Source organism: Anomalospiza imberbis, chromosome 7 (assembly GCF_031753505.1).
Source record: "Anomalospiza imberbis isolate Cuckoo-Finch-1a 21T00152 chromosome 7, ASM3175350v1, whole genome shotgun sequence".
NCBI lineage: Eukaryota > Metazoa > Chordata > Aves > Passeriformes > Viduidae > Anomalospiza > Anomalospiza imberbis.
This window is the reverse complement of record NC_089687.1, coordinates 19,101,136-19,127,095: the sequence shown is the minus strand read 5'-3', so window position 1 is coordinate 19,127,095 and position 25,960 is coordinate 19,101,136. Positions and strand designations below refer to the sequence as shown.

The 25,960-nt window shown below is 37.1% G+C and overlaps 1 long non-coding RNA gene across 2 annotated transcripts in view; it reads right to left on the bottom strand.

Moving 5' to 3' along the window:
* Window positions 1-7,450: 7,450 nt before the first annotated feature.
* The window catches only part of LOC137477092 (uncharacterized), a 144,350-nt gene continuing 125,840 nt past the window's right edge, over window positions 7,451-25,960 (bottom strand). The window contains exons 3-4 of one of the 2 annotated variants that reach the window (XR_011000796.1): window positions 22,253-22,356; window positions 7,451-7,469 (exon numbers count right to left, since the gene is read on the bottom strand). This is a non-coding gene — a long non-coding RNA (uncharacterized lncRNA). Of the gene's footprint in view, window positions 7,470-19,324; window positions 20,439-22,252; window positions 22,357-25,960 lie in introns of those variants that run through there. The other variant, XR_011000795.1, reaches the window with a different exon arrangement.

Genomic DNA, 25,960 nt, shown 5'->3' with positions numbered 1-25,960 from the left:
ACAATAAAATTTAAATATAATTTATGCATTGATCTGAAATAGGAAACTTTAAGTGCTCAAGAATGTTACAGAAAATTGGAGTGACTAGTGTCGAATTTTGGTCCTGTTTCTTCATTGCATTTTTACCATGTCTCTACAATTCATTACAGAAATTGAGATCTGGTATTGCTTCTTACAAAAGAGGAAAGCAGTTTTTTTCTAGTGGAAAAAAAAAAAAAGTGTTGGACCCACTCTTTACCAGAAATAATTAAAAAAAATAATTGAAGGGAATAAAATTATTTTTGTAAGATATTTTCTTTTTGAACATAGATATGGGCTGAAATTAACAACATTTCATAATAAAATACCAGAACAGTGACTGACTTTGTCTTCATCATCATCATCATCAGTCATCATTATTTTAAATCTGAATGAAGAGGGTTGTGATTTGCACGAGTCGGTACATGTTCATCTGCATCAGATGTGCAACCAAGACTTGGCTTTTTTCTTTCTCAGCTTTTTCTTTTCATACTATGGTATTTTCTGCTGTGACACATTGAATAAAATGGAAGATTATATCCTCAGATTCTAACACCCAATCTAAGTGTGAGAAATCACCTACACGTAAGTTTTAAAGACCAGACTGTAGGATATCTACTAGCTTCTTCTATCTAGAAGTACAGAGTGCTAGCAGTATTTGTGATTTATCAGGCACTGCAAAGGAGAGGCCGCTTTCCTAAACACACTACAACACTTGTCTGTCCCAGACCAGAGCTGGTTCTTGGACCACTGCTGACTTTTCCCTTTAGTGGGATAGATGCTGCATCCTCTGTGGGGACAGTGAAGTTGGTGTCCTGATGATGAAGTGAGGAAGGCTTAGACAGCCTCTGAAAAGCAGTGCTTGGTATGATGGGACAGGTAATGCTCTGGGGCACTTGAGAGGGATAGCAAGGGAGGGAAGTGGTGCAGCAAGGATTCTGTGTAGATCTCAGAAATCTGAGGAGTTTGGTTTAGGGTATAACTTGCGGTAAACCAAACTGAGATATGAATTGGTGATGCTTGAAAAGTTACAGTGATTAATGTTGATTCTCAACAGAAAGGCATGATTATCACCTTTTCTTTATGTGTTTAGCTTTATGTAGAAAAAAAAAATCTAGTTCTAAATGTCAGTGTAATATTTCTGCAGTAGTGAATATTGTGCATAGAAAAAACTGGACAGATAAACTGCACTGACTCACCTCTACATAAGTAACTACTATGAATACCACAGTGCAGGACCTCGCAGTCAGTGGTGGTTGGATGTGCAGCACTGACCTGCTTTTGCATATGCAGAAGTGGAACACAGCACCCTTTGGGTCCAGCTGCTTCCTCCTGCACATTCAGACGCTGTGTGAAGCTTTCAGAATGTGTGCTAGGAATCTATAGTTTTATATGGGCAACTTAGTTCCTTTTGAAAAGTCATAGAGCAAACAAATGCCCCAAGCTATGGCTCTACTTTTCAGCTCATAGAGACTGTATGTAGGCTGGTTAAATGGATGAAAGGAAAATGTAGCTTTTTCTTGTAGTTTGGCCGCAAGAAAAATAAGTCCTCTAATTGATTGGGTCAAGACCCAGTCAATTCAGGGACCCCTGCTTGGATGAAAATGGAATGTCATTTACAGCACAGACAGGAAATCTGATCTAACACAGCTAAAACAAATCAGGAGTCTCAGAGATTCAAGTTAGAAGTAGAGGTAAATGTGAATAGCTTAAGCTGTGGAGGGCCAAACTTTGTATGCTCTGAGCCCATATTCATACCCAAGCTGATAGATAGGCCAAGCTATTATAGTTATACTTTCCATGAAGAGCAGCTTTCTTAGGAAACTGTGCTCAATAACACCAGAATCTCTCACTGGCGTTTTTAGCTGATCCCTCCACCTAGATGCCAAATTCGGCAGGCAGATAGGTAAAGTCAGGGTCCTGAACTGATTTGTTGGCAATTTAAAGTTGAAGTGAATATGAATTGGTGAGGACAGGTGAAGCAACAACAATATAACCAGCTACATCTTCCTATACAATGGAAATTGAGGAAATCATGGTTTAAAGTTACAGTGTTCAGGTTATGCTCTTGCATTCTTTCAGGTGCATTTTGCAGAGGAAACTGAACAATATATTCTTTATGCACTAAGAACAACCTGGAGTACCGTTGAAAATATAAGCAAAAATCTAAAATCCGTTATTGTTGCCCTGATTTTAAAAAGTGTTAAGTTTTCTTTTATAGTTCTTTTGAGAGTTTTAAAGTTCTCATAAAACTTCTCTAGCCTTCTGATAATGTTTAAAAAAACATTAAAAAATAATGATTGTTTTGCATTCTTCTTTGTGGGAGGAGAGAATTGATGGACTGTTGGTTTGACCAGTGTGGTTTGGAGAGGTGGTAATTCCATCCTCCAATCCAAGGTCACCATTGGAATTCTATAAATACCAGATGTCCGAATAAAGCTTTCTCTTTTTTCTCTTTTGAACTTACCAAGCTTCTGTGCACTCATTTTGTGTCCAATAGCGACACGTTACTGTGCCCATAATAACAAGTATTAAAGCCTTTTATGTCTCTCCTTCCCATACTAATGTTTCTATCTTTTTCCACAAGTGTTCAGGTTCAAGCCCCCAGTAGGATTCTCCTGGCAGGCAGGAATTGATGCAGCTGCCTCTTGCAGATGCTCATAAACATCTTGTATTGGTCATGGGGCTGTGGCAGGTGAACAGGGTGGTTATGTATGATGAGTTATAGTCTCCACTGATGACCTCGTGGGAGGACCACAGCCACCAGGAACAAATGAGTGCAAACAGCTTTCATGTGTTCAGGAGGTGGAGCAGAGAAGCAGGGCCCAGCCGGGGGTGGTGTGGCTGCAAGGAGCCTGGGCAGCCTCGGTTCTGTCTGAGAGGTGAGTGCTTTGCACAGCAGTGAGCAGAAGTGCAAGGGAGGGAAGAACCAGCTCCACTGACTGCAGCTTGTGGGTTGCACAACGATAAAAGAGTAAAGGATTTGCTTATTTGTATTAATGATCCACACCTGTTTGAGTGGGACAATTTAAGTCACTGAACCTATGGGTAATTACTTATATAACATACTTGTATGTCTATGTACCTCTAGAGAAAGCGCTCTGTAAGTACGTAAGTACTGATGGCTTGCTATGGCTGAATGATGTGACCCTTTATTTTGAACTTTGAAATGGATTTTTTTTTCTAACTAGAATATTAATGAGCCCACAGGAAATGTTTGCTTTTCAGAAAGTCTGGGATTTTTACAACAGTTTTCTCTGAATTAATTGGCAGAAAATGATCTTGACCTCATTTTCCAGACCTTGGAAAAAATGAATCTGAAGCAGTTGACAGCTACATAAAAATGGCAGCTTTGCACAACAATTTGTTAATTAATTTTTCCTACTTGGAGATGACTGTCCTTGTTCACAAGGGTTATTGATATTTTCTGTTATCTGCATTTTCCATTTAGCTGTTATAAGCATGCTATTAGTCACATAAAACTTACTTTGTTTTTGTGAAGCTGTTAATTATTTTTTCTACACAAGTTTTTGGTGGGCCTGCAGGAAAGAATGGTTCTGGTTTTTGATTTATTTTGAAGTAAGATTCCTGTGGGCTGGATTCAGTAATACAATCCATTTGTCTTGAGCACTGCAAAGGCTCATGGCAAAGCTCTAAAAATCAATTTTTTGAGACACAGAGAGAAAGCCTACAGCTGTACAGCAGTTTTACCAGTCCAGAAATGTGAGGTGTTTTAATTTTTTAACCAGTCTTTTAATGCTTATAGATTTCTTTGTTTTAATAGGATTATAATCAAATATTTAAGTCTCAGAATATAGAACCTGTAGGCAGAAAAAAAGTGGACATCATTTATAAAAGCAAATAAGATATAGTAATGAATTCAAAATAAAATCCCATTAAAGCACATTGCTTAGAGTGTAAGATCTCTCCTACAGAACTGGACACGAAGACAGAACTAGAATGTGGTGTTAATTAGAAATAATTTAATGCTGTGGTTCCATTCTGACTAAATACAAAATATGAGTGGCCTGGCTGTCAAAAAGTGAGCTTGGAAGCAAATTCTGGGATAATTTGAAAGGCTGGTGGCCCAGCACAGGTGCAGAGATGGGTGGGAGGGGGAAGGAGATAGTTTCATCTAGATGGTGTTGCCTTGAGTTCAGCTGTGTCCCCAGTGCAGAGCTGCTCTCAGTAAAAGCTCAGCTGGTGGCTGGGACAGAGCAGCCTCTGCATCCTCCTCAGGTCTGCCTGTCCCTCTGCTGAGAGCTCTGCCTGTGCCTGTCACCTCTCTGCAGCTCTGTCAGGCTCCTCCAGGGACGAGGATGGTGCTGGCCCCTTCTTGGGGGCTCAGCCAAGTTCTGCTGCTCAAGTGGCCTGGCTTGGTCACCTGCACAGTGTAAGCTCCATCTCACAGGGTTAAATCAAATTATAGAGGTTTATAAAGTAACTTTGTGAAATGGTTTCCAAATTTGTGATGCAAATTTGGGAATGCAGATGAGGTTCAGGGTCCTTTGAGTTATTCAGCCCTTTCTGTAGGGAGAGAAGCTGTGGTATGCGTCAGGTTGATTCACTGTAGGTTTGACTAAGGCCTGACTGTAGTAATTCTGAAAAAAAATGTTGAAAGTTTTATGGATAATGTTATACACAACAGAATGAAGGAACTGAAGTATGATTCTGACTTGCATTACAGCTGGGGATCCAAAAGATTCTGTTTTGCTTTGCTGCTGTGGAACAAACAAACCCTGGATGTGCAATATGTGTATTGGTAATATTTTACATAAATCCTTAATATGTTAATATTAGAGTGGATTTGTTTGAACAGAATAGGGATATGTTCAGTTCATTGAAAGACTTCACAACATTCATTTATAACAAAGCTGAAAAATAATTTAAGTAGACTTTTTATTAAGCATGAGAGACCTAATCCATGCTTCATAAATGTATTTGCATGGTTTGAGGGAACTTCTGGGACTGAAAGATGGTGAAGAGGAGGTTTAAAAGTAAAGAATTATACAGTGGTGAGACTTTAAAAAGACACCATATTTAATACTATAAATCCTGTAGGAGTTACAAGACCAGACTTCAGCTGATAAAGTTTTTGCTGCCCCATTAAAGTAATTCTTGTCTATTTATGAAGGAGATATGAAGGTTTATATTTTCAAATTGTATTCCTGTATAAAAAAATAATCTCTGAATGGAAGTCTGTGATCAGGGATTTTCCTTAATAGAGGTTATATGGCACTGCTGTCTTCCCCTTCCTGCAGAGCTGCCCAGGGCTGAGGACAGGGGCTGGCAGAGCCAGTGCTGAAGAGCAGGTGAGGAGATAGGCCTTAGTGCTGTTTTAGGGCAGGGAAAAATCAGATTAATCTGAAGTAATGATGCACCATCCTCAAGCCATGACTTTTCCTGCAGGAAAGCATCCTTCCCTTTTTTCCCCCACCTTGTCAGCCCTGGCACGGGGAGTCTGTGGCTGGACACGTGGGATGGAGCGAGAGCCCTGGGCTGTGCCCCCTGCCCGGGGGCTCTGCTTGGTAGGGTGTGCTCCCCCCGGGTAACAAACAGTCCCACCTTGGGCTTGGGGGCTGTGTGGTGGGCACTTGCCTAATGCCTCAAGAGGCCTGTGACCCTACCAGCTAGTTGGAAAGGCAATATTGCTTTGGCCTGCTTTTGGAAATGGAGCTCTGTGGCTTTTTGTTTTGTGAACCTCATGACTGGTAGAGATGAAGCAACTCAAATGAACTTTTAGGGTCAAAAATAAACCAGTTGAGGTACTGACTTGCTGCACGGACTTGATAACTAAGGATAGGCACTTTTGCTTCCATATCACATTTTTTAAAGAGGATGCCATGTAGAAGTTGATATTTATCAGTATATGACTTGCTAAATTATTAATGGGTTTGCTCCCATTATCTTGTTAATTTTGAGGTGCTAACTTCTAGCAAATTCTCCCTTTTTAGTAGTGGTAACTACTTTTAAAGTTATAAAGATTTGTGAGTCATAGCAATACATGGAATTACATATGAATGCTAAAAATTGGCATTTTATTTTGCCTAAAAATTATTAAAGTGAAATTCCTGGATATGTATCATCCTAGTTGTTTCTGTAACTCATGGAATGAGTGGTTTATCTGATTAATGTAGTCCTTTTTCTGTTTGTGCAATAGCAATATTTAGGTCATAATTTATTAAGTGATCATGTTTATTTGCCAAAATATTTTTTGAGTTTTTTATCTCAAAGAAGAACAGCGATTAAAAAAAAATTGTGCAGTGCTACTTAATTGTTCCTGTTTGGATAAGCAAAAGAGTAGTGCTTTATTTTAATCACTGGATAAATTTGTGTTGTTTGTATGTCTGAGTTTACCATTTTATTTCTATATATTCTCATACATTAACTTCTGAAATTTTTCTTTTGTTTGTGCCAACAAGTACCTGAATATTCTAAAAAGAAAATGCGAAGTAGCATGGAGAAAATCAAAAGGTGATTTAGACTCTGAAATAAAGAATTGATAATTTTTTGAGAAATTACAGGGGAAAAAAAGTAGGGTAATAAACATAATATTGGAGGATAAACATTTACTTAGTTATCTTCTAATTAGGAATAAAAGTGAAGAAAATCTGGAAATAATTCAGAAAATGTAAATTGAGAAAAGAATCAATTCCTGTAACCCTTAGAAACTCAATAGAATATTGAATGCATTTTTTGCATTGATTATAAATTTTCTGTTGAGTACAGAGGTGATTCTACTGCTCTTAGTCCTTTGACTGTTGATTTTTCTTCTTTTCAGTGAGGGATTTTCATAAAGCCTTTTCTAATTATCTCATTTATCAGTTAGGTCTCTGAAAGATGCCTTATAAACTTGAACAACTTTACTATATACCAATATTGGTATATACTATATACCAATAATCAGCAGTTGCTGAAGTAAAATGAGGTTGGGGGGGTTTGTTTGTCTTTATTTGGAAATCTTCAACTAAATTAGAGATTAAAATAATAAAAATGGATATTATAACTTATGCTATAGAAATATTTGCTATTTCATATATATGTTATTTCAAATATATATATAAATATCTGTTATTTCTGATAAAAAGGTGGGGTTTTTTTGCAGAGGACCATCATATAAGTGGATCTTGCATTGATGGTTGACAACAGCTTGAAATGGGTTTGGATTTGCTGAGACAACTTGAAGCTGTGCTGGCTTTTGTGGGTGTATCTATAGGTGTCTTTGCTTTTAGGATTCTACCCTGTGGTTTTTAAACCAATAAATTTTAGAAATTTCTGATTCTTGCATAAATATTTCATTAAATATTTATTCAGGATGTAAAAATTAAAGGAAGTTAATTTTTTTTTTCTTTATCCACTCATGTAGATTTGCTTATCCATATTCTACCTGTGTCACTTGGAGGCACGGGACACAATGATCACTGACGTCCTACTTTTTCTGTGAACATCATCTAAAGGACACTTCACAGAAAAAACACCTTTCATGTCCTCAGGACCCACTTCAAATGGGAAAATCTAAAGCATCAGGTGAGTCTGAATGAATGACTGTTTTACTATCAGATATATATATCACAATTAGGAAGCCAAGAACAAATGCAACTGTTTCCTGGGCAATGAGGCATGAGATTAAAGGCTGATGTCCAAATGTAAGAATCAAATTAGCAAGTGACATATGTCTGTGGTACAAAATCAAAATGCTCCTATTTCAATTACATATTCCAGCACTGTGTGGGTTCCTCTCCTTGGAAGAATTTTTTATGAGTAGTTAAACGTGTATATGGAATAATAATATTTGGTGTTATGAAGAAATGGTACGTGAGAAATAGTGGACAAGTGGTGCTTTCTTCCACTTCATGTTTTCCACACTGAACACTGTACACCAGGGCCTTTAGTAGTGCAAGTTATTTTGGATACTGACTACAGTTTCATAGCTTCTGATAAGTCTGGGGATAAGCCAAATCACTAGTTACACATTGGGTAGGAGAAGCATGTTCTTGAGAGGATGCTTGCAGTATCAGACTGCTGCATTTTGCAATGGTTATCCACAGTCTAATGGTGGTTTGGACATTCCTGTGATGTTTTTTTTAAACCTAAAGTAAATAGAGAGGAAATTGTACTGTTCTTTTGTGATGTGTTCCTTGAGGAGTGAACTGATGAAACTTAGAGATTGCTTTATGAGAGGAATGTGGTCACATTAAAGACTTGAGAGATTTTGGTGGAGGAAAGACTTGAAGGTTATAGACTAATTTAGATAGAGGCTTATTTCACAGGTCATTTATTTGGATGATTGGGACTTTACGAAAGAGTCTGCGGAAATACATTAGTTTCTTTGAAGTGACTACAGTGTATGGTTTTATGATCTCACTTTATTGGGTAATGCACCTTTCTGATTTCCTTTTAACAGCTCCCCAGAATGCATTTATAACTTATAGGATCATGCTTAAGCTCAGTATCTAAACATGCATGTTCATTGCCTGCATGTAATAATAAATGATAATGGAAGAAGAGTATTGAGCTGTTAGTTGTAGGCATTAGAAACCAATTATTTGATGACCAAGAATAAATACAACTGATGGAAGATACACATCTGTATATCTTCAGAGAAACACTGGGCATAGGTTTTGAAGACAAATATACATGGAGACTGGAAAATTGAGGACATATGCTGGCCTTTCAAACAATGTAAAGAATGTGCATTTAAATATATATAGGTCTGTAAAGTTGACCTAAACACCAAATAAAAAAAAGTCAACCAGATGTGACCCTGTATGTCTCTTAAACCCTACTGAATAGCTGCTTTTATTGCTTTGCACACAGTGCCTTGCTAAGTGTAATTATGGAGATCTTAAATCCACATTGGTTTAGAGTAATGCAAAAAGAGCTCTGTTTAAAATCAGCAAGTAAATACATCCCATGTTATTAGATCCTACATCATCTGAGCATGGCCTTGTGATTTTTAGTATCATGGCTGCCTTCATCCTAAATTGTATAATTAAAATGTTCCTAATTACTAACTTATTGGAAGGGGCTTTGAATGAAGCAGTTGAGAAATGTTGGTGAGAAAATAGAACAATTTTACTCTTCCATTGTTCTTTATTCTTAGTGATGCTTGGTTCATCCTCACAAGCTATCACCGGTTGTGGTCAATTTGCTCTGTTCTCATCTTGTCATGACATCTGCTCGCAGTCTGTGTTATGGATTTCACTACACTGTCATTTCCTGATGCTGTCAAAGTGTCTTTTTCTAAAAGAATACAGTTCAGAAGGTAACAAACGTGAGAGTTAGTGATCATAGTCTTTTATGTGAATTTTGCTTTGCTAGATTTTCTGGTTTTATACCATGAAACAAAACTAAGTTAGAGAGCATGTAGTTACTGTGACCTTTCCTGATACGGTTTGCTGTTTTACAGTATTGCTGCAAAAATTTACAGTGAATGAGAACCTCCTGAAAGTATTCAGTGTCAGTATTAGTCACCACAGTACCATTGGCTCTATAATGCTGCCAGAGACTAAGCTCTATTTTTCTTTTCTGGTCCTTTCCTGCTGCAATTGCGTTTTCTGAAATTAAGAACACCAAACTTTCTAGGGAAAATGTAAGATTTCATGCTAAATTTTACCTTGCTTCCACTCTTCCTTTTTGTAATTTAGGGAAATATACTCAAGAGATTGAGAAGGTGATTCAGATAAGGTGACAGATGGAAATGAAAACCAAAAATTTTGGCTCTGAACTTATGGATGAGGTTGTTGAACCTTATAGATAGATTCTGTTCTATTGGTGGTACAACTTGTACTGTTCACTATGGCTTATGAAAAAGCATAATACAGAGAATGAACTGATTGTTTTTTAAACCCTTTTTCCTTCTTTATACTTGGTACTTCATTCTTTCGAACCCCTTCTGCTTAAACTTCAGCTTTTAAAATTCCCAGTAGATAATTTTTTTTCTGCTAATAATGTACCAAAAGTAAATTGAGGTTGTTTTTTGCATGAATCCTTGTCAATACAGAACAATTAATAAACTTCTCTGTAATAAGAGGATGGATAAAAATGAAAGATGGGGGAAGGAGCAAAAAGTCATAGGGAAGACAGAGGACAGACTTTCTTGATTTAGCCATCCAAAGTGTGGAAGGTTTTGCAATATTCTTTGTTCAAGAAATTCAGTTCATTGTTCCAAAATGCCTGGTGTTGTAATATCTATGGTGGAGTTAATTTTCTTAATTTCTGAAAATTTCTGCTGTTTCTTGAGATGCAGGGGAAAAAAAATCAATGCATTTTAAGATTCATATTTTCGGCATTTATTGAATAAATCATCCTGACAGGAGAGGAAATAGCTATCTCCCTGCTGTGGATATAAAAGATACAATCATCTTTCTGCTGAACCTTTAGATCTCTTGCATGTTATTATAATAGACTTTTGTTACTGCTGAGACATGAAATAAAGCTTTCACCAAAAGTTTATATTAAATGCACTGGTTTTCAAAGCCTAAAGTAAGTGTTAAAGTAATGAAATGTTTTATATTCAGCTTTAACATTGGACAGTCATGGCAAAAAGGAAATATCGCTGCATTCAGACAGGTTTTTTTAATTCATATTACTTATGCTAGTCAGGGAGAATAAGAGATGCAGAAATAGCTTAGAGATGTCTACGATTTTCCTAGAATTTTGTTTTTTGGAGGTGTTTGTAGAAACTAATGTGATTTTAAGAATTTATTATTATTAATATTGCAAACATTATAATTATTAATATTGCAGCTTGTCATTGTTCTGTTGAATATAAATTGTGAAGCTCTGATTCATTTCAGCTTTGTTGTAACTTAGGGCCAGTTTCCAAGCTGTGCAGAAAGTGCACATCCTTCTGCTAAACTGGACTGTATCAGCCTTCAGAAGTCCTTAATATCAAGGTAGCTTCTATAAATAGCAACAGTAGTTGTTTGAACAGATGGAAAATGTCTGCTATTCCCTGAAAGTTCACAGAAATTTCTTTCATTTATTGAGATATTTTACCACTTCTTTAGAGATGTGTGCCTCTATGCAGTCTGCTTGGCATCTAAAGGGTGTGATACTGGACAGTTATAAATGAACCTTTGGTTTAAGGGGAGACATTAGGCAGACTGAGAAGTCACTCCCGTTGGACCATCTGCTACATAAAAACAGAGCTGAATTAATGCAGATTTGAGTAGCTGGACTGGCGAAAGCATAATTTATGAAAAATAAAATACAAACATTTTATTTTATGGGACTCTTACAACTGGAGGTACAGAGAATTCTGGGAAATGACAGTGCCTGGAGGGGCTGGTACCTCACAAGTGTTGGAAATTCAATGCTGCCATCATTTGTACGACTTAATTTTATTAAAATCAGCAGGCATTTTACCACTCATATTCACTACACTATCCCCTGTGGTATAAAGGCTCTCAGAAAAGTACAGAGCATTTGTTGACTCTCACCATAAACTGTACATTTCTATGAGCTTGTTGCAGCACATAGCTTCTTTGGAATTTCAGTCATCCATAGCAAACCAAAGCATGTTATCAAACCTTTGGTCAAACGAGTATGCAGTGATGCATAAAGCATGTCTTTTAGATTCCAGATTGTTAGGAGATTATGTAGGCTTACATGGACTAATATGAAAGTAAGCTCTTTCACATCTGTCCAGAAACGAATGTTATTTTTAAGTAACACTTCAGTATTCTTGAATGTTTTTTACTGGCAATGCTTTTCCTGCTGTTGCAGATATTTACAATGCAGTCTTTAGAATACTACAGCCACTGACTACTAGAAACTGCGAAAAGAGTTGTGTAAATCAGGTCTAGTAGGTCTAGCAGGTAAAACACAGGTTACAGTACTAGAAGTATTATGTTAAAGGAAGTAGAAGTTTAGAATTTGACATGCCACATGCTGGAAATTTATGTAGACAAAAATTAAAAAGACGAAAAGTCTCTCAAAAAAGCCGAGGAAAACAAGGAAGAAGAGAGTCCTAAATGCTTAGGTCCCGTGAGAGGCAAGCTGGTTTCTGTTACACAATACATCAAAAAATATTTTAAATTTCTTGATAAATTCTCCTTTTCCAAGGAACTCGGAGGGTTCTTCAGTCAGCTTTAATTGCAGTCCTGGCTTTGACACACAGGTAGATTCAGTAAAGTCAGGTACCAAAAAAGAAAGGCTCAGTCTGTTGCTGTGCAGTGTGGCATCCCCGATTGCTGTCACCAGGCTCATGCAGTGATTTCAGCGCTTCACAGTGGTGGTCATGGTCTGTCTCAAACTGGTACCATGGGAGACACTGCACCAGAGGAAACTGCAAATCTAGTATCTGTTCTATGTTTGAGCCCTTCCAGGTTAAGATATTAATCTGATCCTTTCTATTCTAAATGTAAAAGAAATAAATAGTCCTGAAAGTAAAAGTTAGAGCTCTTCATTCTTAGATGACAGAACTCATGGGCTACAAAATTCCTCCTCACTTTGTTTCATATCCATAAATCTCTGTGGAGAGTGCAAGAGTTTTAGCTGGCCAGGTGGGCACTGGGATATCATGAGATATTGGAGATAGGCCTGGATTTAGGGTGTCTGTATGCGTTTCACTTTGGAAAAGCAAAAGTATGCTTCTGGCCCAAAGTTAATTCCCAGGCGGATGTGCTGGACAAGCCGGCAGGGCAGGGCAGGTTGGGCTGTGAGTGTGGCCGAGCTGTGCCCGGCTGTGCCCCTGGGCCCCACGCGCCAGGCCGCCTTTCACCCTCGGGAGCCGCTTCCTCACTTCGCTGCTTCAGGGCAAAAGCCATAAGGCTGCAGCTCGTGGTGTGAGGAGCAGCAAAGGTGCCGACTGGGAACAGAAGAGACCGACTTGTGGGGGCCATTAAAGTGGAGCTGTCTGCCAGCCCCATGCTGGGTTTGTGGGCTCTGGGCTGAGCATCTGGAGTAGTGTCATGGCCTGCTGTTGTTAGGTATTGAAGATCTTCTCTTCGTGGCTGAACCAAAACCCTGCTCGTTAGCGCACACCCAGACCAGGCTTTCTTGGGGCACACAAAGCTTTATTTAAAAAGAATCCAGATAGGTGCTGCTCCAGCTGGTGTCACCAGAGGTCTTAAACAGTGAACTGAACCCTTGGTAACCAGTGTCTGTCAGAAATAATAATCTGAAAAAATGGACATAGCTGCTGCTTTAATAAATATTATCTTCCAGTGAAATATTTCCTAGAGGCTAAAACAGGAATATATTTTAGGAGATATTAATTGTGCTGTAAGGTTTTCTGCTGATTTGGTTTATGGCCTCTGCTCTTCTCCATCTACAAAATGTAGGTGGTCTTACATTATTCAGTGGTTCAGTGATGCTCATGTCATTAATAATTCTCAGATGCTCCTTGGGAAAGTTACACAGTAGTATAAATCTTATACGTGTTACTGCACTGTTTGTCAATAGGGAATTCCAGGCTTTTAAAAAAAGGTGTTTCTCTATTAAAATGAAGATGGGTCAGGAGCACTGATTTTATGATAATGTATGCTGGATGAAAAGCTTTAGAATGTATGTAAGTTATGTGCTGTTACCCAGTTTCTCTTGATTTTTTTCTCCCTCATAATTTCTGGATGGATCTCTTTCTTTAGCAGACTCCCAGAACAGCAAGTAACTAGGCTGTTGGACATATGCTGTTAAAACTGATTGTCCATGGCAGAGATCAGACAATTTATATATTCCCTAAAACTGATTTTAAAAGGTCTTTTTGTTCACTCTCTATCTTAAAAGCCAGTTTCAACAAGCCTTACTGAGATTTTGATTTACTGTTATGAGTGGTGTTTTAAACGTGCTGGTGCTTTCACAGCAAGATGAAAAATACACTCCCGTGTTACATTTTTCCAGTCCTGCCTGTGGTTTCAGGTGCAAAAGGCAGATTGTGCTTTTGGTCTACAAAGGCTTCTCTGAAATTCCCAATGACATTTAGGTATGGATTAATATTTTGTTGATTATTTTTAGGCTAAGCATTACTAAATACAAAGTCTGAATTGTGTTGCAAATCTTATTCAGAGATTATTCATTCTTATTATCTGTAAAAGTATCTGTCATTCCAAAACTTCATTACTGTAAAATAATCAGCAGTTATATACCTGAATGGAATTATAAAATACTAAGAATCTATAAATGCTACAGCTTTGTTAGTAACAGGATTACTAAAGTTCTGAGGGTTCTGTCTATCTGTTGTTCCATAGAAAATATCAGAGGTGACAAATTTGGGGAATGCTGAATCAGTACTGAAATATTTGCCCTAGGAAAATGCCAAACTAAGCTTACAAATATTTTGTATTCATTAAGAATAAAGATATATGGGTATATATTCAGATTGGGTATATAGAAAGATAATACTATTAACCAGTCACCACACTTTTCCATCCTTTCATCCAGACATTTGAATTATGGTCCATTCTGTAATATGGAGTTCGACAGTCATGACCAGCTTCCCTGTAACCTTGCCATGCCTTTGTCATGTTTGCTAATTCAGCTAATAGTCTTTTTCAAATACCTTCTGCTTTCTTTGACAGAGAAGCAAACGCCTTTGTGGTTCAGTGGTGCAGATTTTTGAATAATGAAATTTCTAATGTGACTTTAGACAAACTTGATGACTGATAAAAGTAGGAAATACACAAAAATTATAGCCCACTGAGAAGCCTAAACATCCAGTCACTTGTGTTGGTGCCTTTTGCTTAATTGTTTAATTCTTCTAAATGCTATGTTGCTCCTGAAATACACATTGAAAGTGAAGTTCTCTGTGGTTTACATTTTTATAGAATAGATATATAATGGCTGATTCTTAGCACCTCGACTGACATAATCCTCTCAGGCAGTGGGCAAAGTTTGATCTTCGGAACCACTGATTTGCATGACCTACTTATGCACTGACATGTAGCTTGGGGTACAATAGATGTGCTGTAGAATGACATTACAATGACAATATAAGGCTCCAGGTGCTCTCTTTTGACAAACAGATGTTTCAAATGAATACCTTGGTACTACATATGGAATGAAAAGAAAGACCTTTTCTCTAATAATGTGTACAAAACCTGATATTTTTAACTGCATACATGTGCAGTAAAATGAAACCTAGTGTTGATATAGCTCTGAAGTAAAGGAAAAGATGATTATATAATTGCAGGTATTGGCTAGTGTGCATTTAAATGACTTGCAGATTACATTCCTCTGAATGTATTCTGCAACAAGTCTAGTTGTCTAGTTAATGTTCCTTTAGATTTAAAAAGAAATTCTCTTCATGTCTTTTCCTGTCTGTTTGCAAAAATAGAAATATACCTAAATGTGAAAAAATTAAACCTTTCCAGTAAACATGATCACGCATCTGCCAGAAGCTACCCTGAGATAGGACATATATACATTATGGTTAACCACAATGTTATCAAGTGTTTTTAATCAATACTTTTGTTCTGAGTCACTGTTCCATTAGTGACTTGGGTGATATTAACTTTTTGGGTCAAGGAGCCTGTGCAAAACTTAGTTTCCAACATCTTTGTGAACAATTAATAATCTATTTGTGCAAACCAGGAATTTTGGCTCTATGGAGACATGAAGTACCATTGCAAGTTTAAAATTAGAAAATGGCAAACCAAAATTTTTATATCCAAGTAATCAGGCAAGTCAAGACAGATGAAAGCTGTTAAATGCTCCCCTCTCCTAATCTCACTGCTCACAAAAGCGTCTCAGCGCTACCTTCACTATATTCAGTCAACCGTAATGGGAAATGCTTTCCTTCACTGCCTATCACGTCCTGATACAGTTTTAATTCTATAGTTATAGTCAGTTGCTTTAAAACTAGTGTGTTAGATTCTGTTTTCTTCTTCAGAAATATTAGACCTGGGATATGTGCTTAAGCCATTTCCATATAATGGCAAGCAGGGCTCATGGGGTCTGAAGTACTTGGTAGCTTCAGTGCTTCGAATAGTGATTGAAACAACGTAATGCTCACAGCAAACTAGGAGTAAGCAATGATTGTGCATGGAATATTACTTAATTATTAATTAAAAGGAGCTTGAAACAGAGGGTATTATTGGTGAATTGTAATGCCCATGCTTGGCTACTGCACAGTGTTTGCTGCCCGGGTGGGAGTTTGAAGCAGTGTTCTGCATGGGCAATTCTGTGAGTTTGTCATTGTTTTGCCCTTTGTTTGTTTCATCCAGAGATGCTGTAGATACGCTGTGCATTCAGAATGACACCTGATGCACCAAGAATTAAAATGGAATTGTCAAACTTTGAAAAGTGTCTATTTAAAAAAAAAAAATTAATTTCCTGGAACATTAGTTGATACTCTTGAGGAAGATATATCTTTTGATGGTATTTCATCAAGATTGTTCTGTAAGTGGGTAGGCATTCATCTAAATGTAATTTATTCTTGTGTTTCAGTATCATTGTCTTGCACTGTCCAGAATACTCAGGCTTTAGACTTCATCTTTGAGTTTACATAGTAGGAGACATTAAGAGCATTGATTAAGTTTTGTTTCATACCTGTCATGAATATTCATAAGTTACGGTCTTGTGCCATTGCAATGCACAGGAAGTTATGGAATGAACTAAAGATCCCAGTTCTGTTAGACCATTTTTGTGCTACCTTTACCGGAATAAAAATAACCATCTGCAAACAATTAAAAACATTCAGTTGCACTTTTATCCATAAAACTGAAAAGGTTGAAGGATGTACAGTTATTACTACATCTAAAATGTGTCTTTGAGTGTCAGTGTTGAATTTCTTCAAATTATCTTTTGTTTTTTCTGAAATTTTTCTTTAAATAGGATTCCTATTATGTGTGTAAGGAAATATTTGATTTTCCTTGTGTTTAGATTTTGAAATATTAACTTCTGGTGGTAAAAATGCTCATTATTTGCTGAAAATTAACAGCAGCAGTAGTCTTGTGCAATTAATTTCACCATGGTATTTGACTCAAGATGAAGTAAAAAGTGAATTAGTCACATGTCCAATTTTTGCTTCCATTACTTTGCTTAAAATGCTTTATCATGTATTGCCAATGCATATTCTCCTAAGTGAAAACAGTTAGTAGTTCAACATATCATAGCCTGAAGATATTAATCTGGGTGTGATGGATATGCAATACACCTGGAAGGAATGTCAGCTAGTTTATGTCTGAGCTGATGAATAGTTGACTTCTTTTTAACATAATCTTTCTTTAGTGCCACTTTACGTGGGCCAAAATTAATTTTGTATGGAAACTGCTTTATAGCATGTGTGTAATGAACTCATGCTTTTCATTTGTTGCCTAATAAGGTGGTCTAGATTAGTAACTGTGAAAGCTGCCTTTACCTGGCACATTTTATGGTCTTTTGTCAAGATTAAAGAGATAAGAAAGGCAAATCCGCAGGGAATTATTAAACATGCAGAGTTTTTTAGATTATTGGTGAGAGATGAAGTGGGTAAGTTTGATATTCATGATGTAATGTCTGTTCTGTAAGCAAAGAAAATCTCTCATCCACGGTGTTTGTTTGCACATTTTCCCCAAAAGATGTTTTCATATATGAAAACCTCAACAATTTGAATGTATTTTGTATCTTGGCAGCCAGAAGATATGCAGGTACTGTCAGAGAAATGCTGATCCTGCATTTCACTGTCCTGTCTTTAATGCAGAGGATGCAGTTATGCTGTGGTGTATCTTTTACAGAGATATCAGGGTGCTTTTTACAACATGGGAAGAAGAAATAAAAGATTCAGCAGGACAGGAACTTTTTTAATGTTAGTAACCAAAACAATAAAATCTGCCCTAGAATTGCCACTTTTGAGCAGCAGTAATTCTAACAAAGACATAAAAGTACTGTTGATCAGCTTATACTTGAATAGATAGGGATATAGAATAGTCCATTTTAAGGTGAAGGATGGGGGAAAGTGGTAATGCTTAATGCCTGCTACTGGCTGGCAGAAGCTGTATGTCAGTGAATAGAAAGATATAGTCACTGGTTTATGTGTTGTAGGTTTTTTTTGTTGTTTTTGTTTTTGTTTTTTTTTTTTATTTCATCTCATCTGTTTCCTAAATTTATTCTAAATGTGGAACCTTTTTGAAATCCACTTGTAAGTGGTGTGTACTTTTTGCGGTGTTTGTTTTTAATTGTAATTTGGTCCCAGTAGTCAGTTTTATAACACCCCCCCCATTTTGTATTGTTATAGCATATTTGATTACCAATGGATTGCTCCTTTCCCCCTGTGTTGTTGGTTTTGCCTTAGTTGTCCATCTCTCCAAAGACCTGCCCTTTTGTTCTCTGTTCCTCCTCCCATAGAATGTCAATCCCCTCCCATGCCTGCCCTTTTCCTAAGAACTTCCCTATCAATTTTGTATCCTTCAAAGCCCCATTGGTTTAAATTGTTCTCCTCCCTTGTACCCCCCTATTGGTTTAAACGTTGTATTCCTTGCTTTGTGTTCCACTCCCAGTTTCTCCCAATTGGTTAAAGACTGTACCTTCCTCTGGGGCCTCTCCTGTATATAAGTTGATGTATGGCTTTGTTCAGGGTCTTTCTGTGCCTGACACTCTGGGGAGTAAACACCTTTGGGAAACATACAGAAGACCTCTCCCTGTTCCTTGTCCCTGCCCTGGGTGCAGTCCTATCCCCAACACAGTCGACCTGTGCCATAGAGCAGCTGTGCCCTACAGCCGCTCCCTGGCTGAGACAGCTCTCTGGGGGCAGCCACTCTTGCCGATAGTGTCGGGAGCCAGTCGGGCCAAAGCAATCCGGCACCGCAGCATTACTTACGCTATTATTCATTAAAAGGGTTATTGAGTGTACTTCTTGTTCTGAGCTTTGAAAATGAACCTTCTAGATCCTAAGCCTCCTTTTTTTTTTTTTTTTGCAAATTGATTATTAAAGTCATCCACATATCTGCAATGAATTGTAATATATGAATGGAGATGGCCTTATGCTATCAACACTGCTCTGGCCACAGGTTCAATGAAAAGAGAATGAATGAAAAGCACGTTCCGATCAGTTAACCAAGGAAATCTGAAGTCTGGTAGTTTAGCATCTGTCTACAAATCAAAAGTCATAGAATAAATTTTCAGGTTGTGGTCTCAATAATGTTGAGTAGTTGGAAATTAAATAATTGCTGCTGTAACTATTTAAATGCATTTTCTAATGCATGATCTAATTTTAAAGCTTTAGCTTCAAATGATCATCTGCATTCCTCCTTTACCATGCCCAGTGCATCCACTTAGACTTAGTTACATAATTCATTTTGCCCTTGCTTTAAGGTAGACCAAAGTGATAGTGCTGTTGCACTGAATCAGGAAGTTAGGACTCAGTGATTTACTTAACCTAAATGCTATTTAGGTTAAAGTCCAGCTGGTGTGAAATTGGTCTCTGAAGGCACACACTAGGACTGATCTAGGCTGCAAGTGCCTCTTGCTGCCATTCAGGGATCCCTGTATTTGTGCAAATATTCTACACTTCAGGGTAGCACTATATGGCAAACGGAACATGTGCACTGGGTTGTGTATGCCACCTTAGGCTATGCTTTTTTGCAGACTGTTACATATTCAGTTGCTTCAGTTTATTTTTGTCACAGAAAATGTATATGCCAAAACTGAAGTGATTTAGAATAGTCTCTTTTAAGGTGAAGGGTAGGGGGAAGGGATAATGCTTAGTGCTGCCACTGGCTGGCAAAAAGTTGTATGTAAATTAATCTATTTTGCCTTTTTCTGTGAACAGATGGTATTTTAGGGCAGTCCTAAAGGTATTTCTTCCCATTATGATTTTTGTAAAGCAGCACAGCAAATTGTCACTTTGTACACTGTTCTAATGGGACACAGTTTTTGGCTGCTGGGTTCCTGTGCAGCACTAAAAGTGTGAATTATAGCTCAGTGCTGTATCCTGGTGAATTAGTGTTTACAAGTGTCTGCAGTCATACAGATCAGATTTCTGAGTGACCCTGACTGTTAAGAATAAACATTTCAGGCATCTTAATCTCCCTTCCTTTAGCACAGGTGTCTAAAAATAAAGGCTGTGGTTGCGCTTAATTTTGTGAAATCCAGCATGCAACTTTTAACTTGGCTGACTTCCTTGGATCCATCCAGCCACATCTTCCTCCCAGCTTGCAAAGAAAATATTTTTCCTGACTCAGGTCTGTTGCAGTCCTTCTAAGGGTTCTTTCCAGCTCTGAGTGGCTGAAGGGTCTTCTGTTTTGTCCTTTGCCAGTCTCCTTTTCTTGATATATAAAGAGTTGCTATTTGCTCTGAGAAACAGCTTGATATGCACTTCTGCAGTGACTCGGGAACATAACTGTCCAAATACAGCAGCTGAGCTACGCTTTGAAACTGAGGAGCCTTAACACCCACCTTGGCAGGATTGATTCAGCATATTTGAAATTTCAACCTCACTGCTGACCCCTATGTTGTGTCAGTTTTGGGGTTTGAAATTTAGCCTTAAATCAAAATTGTTTCTGAAATTATATTTATAACAGGAGAAGAAAGCAGGAGGATAAAATTATATTAAAAGAAAACTTATATAAAATTCCTGAGAAGGAATGGATTGGGTTGCCAAGTACTCCCCAAGCCCCTGGTTTTTCAATTATGAATAAGAATGCAATATGAGCGGCAGCCGACTTGCTGATCTCTGTCTTCACTTAAAAGTCAGAGCTCAGGCATTAATTTAGAGGGCTGAATGCTTTTTTACACGAGAGCCTTTACAATTCTACCATTCACAGTTAATATTGATACTCTGCAGGGCAGGCAATTTTACTAGAGAAAGAATGCATCAAGGATTTAATGGAATTAGTAGAAGTTTAACTGTTGCTTGTCAAAGGAGGAAGATTAGACCAAAAGAGATCTAGGTGTTAAATATGAATCTGTATGATACAGATTTACTCACACCATTTTGAGTATATTTAAAAAAGGTTGCCTCTTTCTAGGGCATTGTCTTGGTTTCAGTCTCTCTGTAATTAGTTTCTATTTATGGAACAGATCAAGATAAGTAGCATGCAGATGTCTAAAAGATAAATGTTTTTGTATGTGTTTTCTTGCTTTATCTTTATGCAAATGGTTAGTTATTAATGTTTTTTAAAGACCACGGGAGGTATACAGACTCAAATTTTTTTTCTGTATGGTTAATACCAGCAGTTTAATTATTTGCTTTCATTGGTAAGTACTTCAAACTCTGCCATAGAAAGGAAGAATTGAGTTTTATATACTTAAATATGCATATAGATTAAAGTAATTGCAATCCTCATTTTTCAGTCATCTACATCATGATAATGGATCTATAATATGAAAGTTCTATTTTACAAAGTGCTATTACCATCATATGTTTCTATTTTTCAACTTGGAAAAACTTTATTTCCAACCTAAATTCTTACCACATATTTTCAAGTTTCCTTATATTATAAACACTTCTGTATCTCAAGAGGTTATGTAGTTTATTGCTTTTGACTCAAAAAAAATTATTTTAGGCAGTTGTGCTACTGAATTTTTAGTAAAATAATGTATGACATAAAAAAAAAAAAAGAAATTATAAATAGTTACTATCACCCAGATCACAAAGTTGTGCATTTAAATGCTTCTTCCTGTGCACTGTATTCTGTATGCTAGTACTGAATATTCTATTCTGTATAAATTCAGTATCCGTTAAAAGACCTTTGTATTGCAAATAAAATGTAACTATTCCCTTTTAATGTGGTACCAATAATGAAGTGGTAAATGCATAAACCAAAGTATTTAAGGCATGTAGGTATTCAAGGTGCCACATTAGTGTAGAAATGGAGGACACCATGAACACTGAGATACTTATATTAAAGTGTGAGCCCTTTTATAGAGTAACAGCAACCTCCCTTCTTGACCTTCGATTGACCTCATGTACCACACTGCCTTAAAGATGAGATAATAATGGAAATAGCCTTTGCTTATAGTTTCTTGTAGAATAAATGGGTTTTAGTAGTAGCTTTTGTATTTGTGCTATGCAAAATTTCCAGTAAATTCATTTCAGCCTTTATATTTTATCTTCCATTTTGGATTGTAAGGAGGGAGTGCTTTCTTAGGTTTTCTTTTCCTGTTAAACACTTATATTTAGGGTAAAGAGTGAAATCCAAATCTTTAATCATTAACAGGCCAAAGAACTGTTGAAGAATAAAAAAAGTCAGTCAACACAATTTAATAAAAGCTATATAATCAAATGAAATTATATATTAGTGTGCATTTTTACTGTTGTATTATCTATAAAATCAAAGCAGTCTGTAAATCATAGAATTATGTAGGTACTTACCATTTTAAAAGCAGCATCAAGTGGAATTGGTGAAAATCCCCAGGTTGTAATCAATAGTTGTTTAAAATAATGAGCCTTTATGGTATTATTTCCAAATGTACCATCTGAAATCAGAGGAAATTTATTGACAGTTGTATATTTTGTTGAAAAAAACATTCAGATGTATATTAGCCACAAAATCCATGTCTGTTGCCTTCTACAGAGTACAAGGAGAGTGATTTATATTGAAAATGTCTTTTAGCTGGGTAACTAGGTAACTTACACTGTGCTACATGAAAGTTTGGACTGTGTTTTGTGAAGCTGAATTCCAGTGCAATGAGTGAAGGAAACAGATGGAGTGAGAGGAGGACAGATGGGTATCAAAAAACTACAGCTGCCGTTTTCAGTACCTGTGCATTTACTGCCATAAATTAATTTATTTTCATTTACTGAAACAGGAAAATCATAAATTATTAAGCCAAAGCAGTACAGGTCCCAGAATCACTGTGTGTTGGAAGCGTCTATTTGTAGTAGCTAATTTGGGTCCAAAATGAGCTGCATGTGAGAATAAGTTTCTGTGGATAAGAATGTTGCCACCAGTCCAGTTATTTCATTCTGCCAGGGAGATTTAAACATCTCTCATCCCATGGGGGGAGGATTAGTTGGTTATTAGTTACTATGTTGGACAGTTTTAATGTTTTCCTTGTGGACAAGAGGTGGGCTACTGAAGTGCTGCAGTGAGTGCTAATGGACTGCTCTGCCACAAGGCTTCAAGCAGCCTGTGAGGCAGCTGAATCTACAGAGCCCATAAACAAGGCTAAGAGTGCAGGAGGCCACCTTCTCTCTCCTGCAGCAGCTTTGAATTGCAAGACGTGACATGGTGGTTGAGAAAATCAAAACACTGTTACTGTATATATCAATACACCAGCAGCTCTTGCTTGCTGCGTGGCACAGCTGCTCTGTCACATACTTGACCTTGACCTAATTTGATTAGCCCTGTGGTTAAACAGGAAGTTCAGCTGAGAGTCAAGTCATTTCTGTCTACCCTCACCCCACTAGTTACTGCTAGCTTGTCGCCGATCCTGTTGAATTTTTATATGAGCACCTGTCCACTGGAAATTGGATGTTGGCCGTCCAGACAATTTACATTTATTTTAGAATGCATTGCAATTAGCAGACTCGGAAAATTGTAAAATGCAAATAGAAATCACCTTGCATTAGAAATACGTGAGAAACGAAGACATTCAGGTCAGAATGTGTAAGTGCTCTCTATCTTGCTGAATTTATATCAGGGAGTTTTATGCCTAGAGGCACTGCATGAAGTTGCCACTGTATTTTGGTGTAACAGACACAGAAGTATGAAAAGGTCTGTAATATGAGTATCTTGGAATTGGTTTTCTGTGACATTTTTATCAGAGTTCCTTTTAAATTTTTCTATGAATAGTTTGAATTAAAAAATCACATTTGAAAAAAATTTTACTGCTTAATTTTCTAATTGAAAAAAAATATTAGGGGTTAGAATCACTACTTTTTGTAACACAACATTACTGAAATACGGTATTTTCTGATCATATGTAAAAAGATTGGTTAGGCTCTGGCCCTTAATTTGTTTAATGCAATTTAGAGACTAATGGTAAACACTGAAGTTTTCACCCTTGTTAGCTGTTTGTAGATTACCTTCCCAGTATTGTCTCATTCAAGGTAACCATTGTAGTGCCAGCAGTTACCCATGCTGAGGCTGAACTGCAGTCTTCAGCCATCAACAACCCTGTTGGAAATGCATCATCTTCTCACACTGTTAAGCAAATTTCTGTTGGATTGGGATGTGGCATATGAATTAAGCAAATATTTCAGAAGGGGTGTGATGGGATGAAAAGGATGCAAGATGGTTTGCCTTCATTTCATAACTGAAGTGGAAGAGAAATCAGTGGTTGGTTTCCTTCAATTAAGAAATATTAGCAATTTCAATCCATTTTCAGAATGGCTCTATTTATACAGATTCAAATATACTAGGTTTTATTAAATTTTTTTGAGTTGAGAATCATAAACACAGTTGTCATTATTTTTTTTAGTGAGGCTTCTTAAAAAATTCTGCCTCTCCATAGAAATCAAGCTGCTTCTGCTTCCCCACCAATCACTCACATTGCAGTCTGAGTTTCAAATAAGTGTGAAATGTTTCCTTTAAGCATGTAGGTGATAAACTGTAAACTACACAGCATTTTTAAGCTATGCATCCAAAAGAGACAGTTTAAAATCTTGACCAGCATCAAAAGAGTGAGAAATTATTTCTGCTTTTTGTTGTTTAAAGATGGAAAGGAATTACAACTTATTCATTCTAAAAGCTTAGAATTGCTTTATGAATTAAACTCAGACTTGTATTTACAATTTACTGCTGTGATTTTGAGAGTGAGCATCCTCACAACACACAAAGTAGTGACTGTTAAATTGCTATTAAATGTAATGGCCACTAATGAGTCTGCCCTAACTGATAACCCTTCAGCCCATTGAAATCTGGCAGTGTGTAGTGTCAGGAGCATCTTGATACCAGTATGGAAGAGCAGTGTAATTATAGTGTATAAATAATTATGTATAAAGTGCATAAAGTTAGACTCAGATAATCCTGGGAAAGGGAAAAGACCATGCTGCTGTCAATACTTCTCATCAGTAAGTGTGATGTGCAATTTCATTTATGTATTTGATTTGTATTCAGCCCAAGCTGAGATTGCCATTTCTGAAACTGCCTGATCATTTTGAATTCTTGGAGGGAATGCTTTTAGAAAAGACAGCAATCTTGCACAGTGCTCTTGCTGATGACAAAATCTGGGGCTTCTTGTGTATGTACTGCAAAGAAGAGGGCTCTTTCAAAGACCTCCTGGCAGACCTCAGCTGTTACGTGCTGAAGACTGTTACCCAAGGACTAAGACTAATCTAAGTTGCAGCAGAGGAAAACTGTCTTAAGTGGTCAAAACTCCAGTGCTTGGTCTTGTTAGAATTCTACCCACTATGAAAGATGGTGTGCTGATTTAAATGTTTCTTGGAGCTCCCATCCCTGTGGGTTTGGTCAGGGAGTCCATACACTTTAGCTTGATAAGGTAATAAAAGGTGGCTGTGAAACAGCTGTGGGGCGCACATGGCAAAAGAAAGGTCACAATCTTACAAGTACAAATGGGAATAAATGCCCAGTATTCACTGGTTTTGGAGCGTCTGTCAAGAGTTCAGTGTCCAGCACAATTGCCGTATAGGGAATTACTCTTCCCAAAGAGTTGTTTCTTCCTGTATTTTTGTCAGGCATTGAATCATTTGTGGTTAAGTTGAGCTTCATCAGGTGATCCAGCAGTTCAAACAAATGTATTCTCAACATTAAGTGTATACAATGTGTGAATTTGTCTAAGGGACTAGTTAGTAAGTTAACCAAACAGCAGATTCAATTCTGTATATGAAATTAGAATTTTATATTTAAGCTGTAGGTATCACTTTGAGATAATGAAAAAACTTTCAAATAAAATACTTCATTCTGGTTCTGCTTTGTTATTTCACTGTTAAGTAAAAATGAAACTTAAAGTTCAATGTATTTGTTGGTGTTAACACCATTTCTTTTGTAACTTTGGGATTCTCACTTACTGTTCTTAGTTACTTATTCCAAAATATTTGAAAAACAAAAAAGCCCCAGGCAAGCACTTTTTCTCCTGACACTGATTGTTCATGTTGAGATTATTGAGATTCCAACTT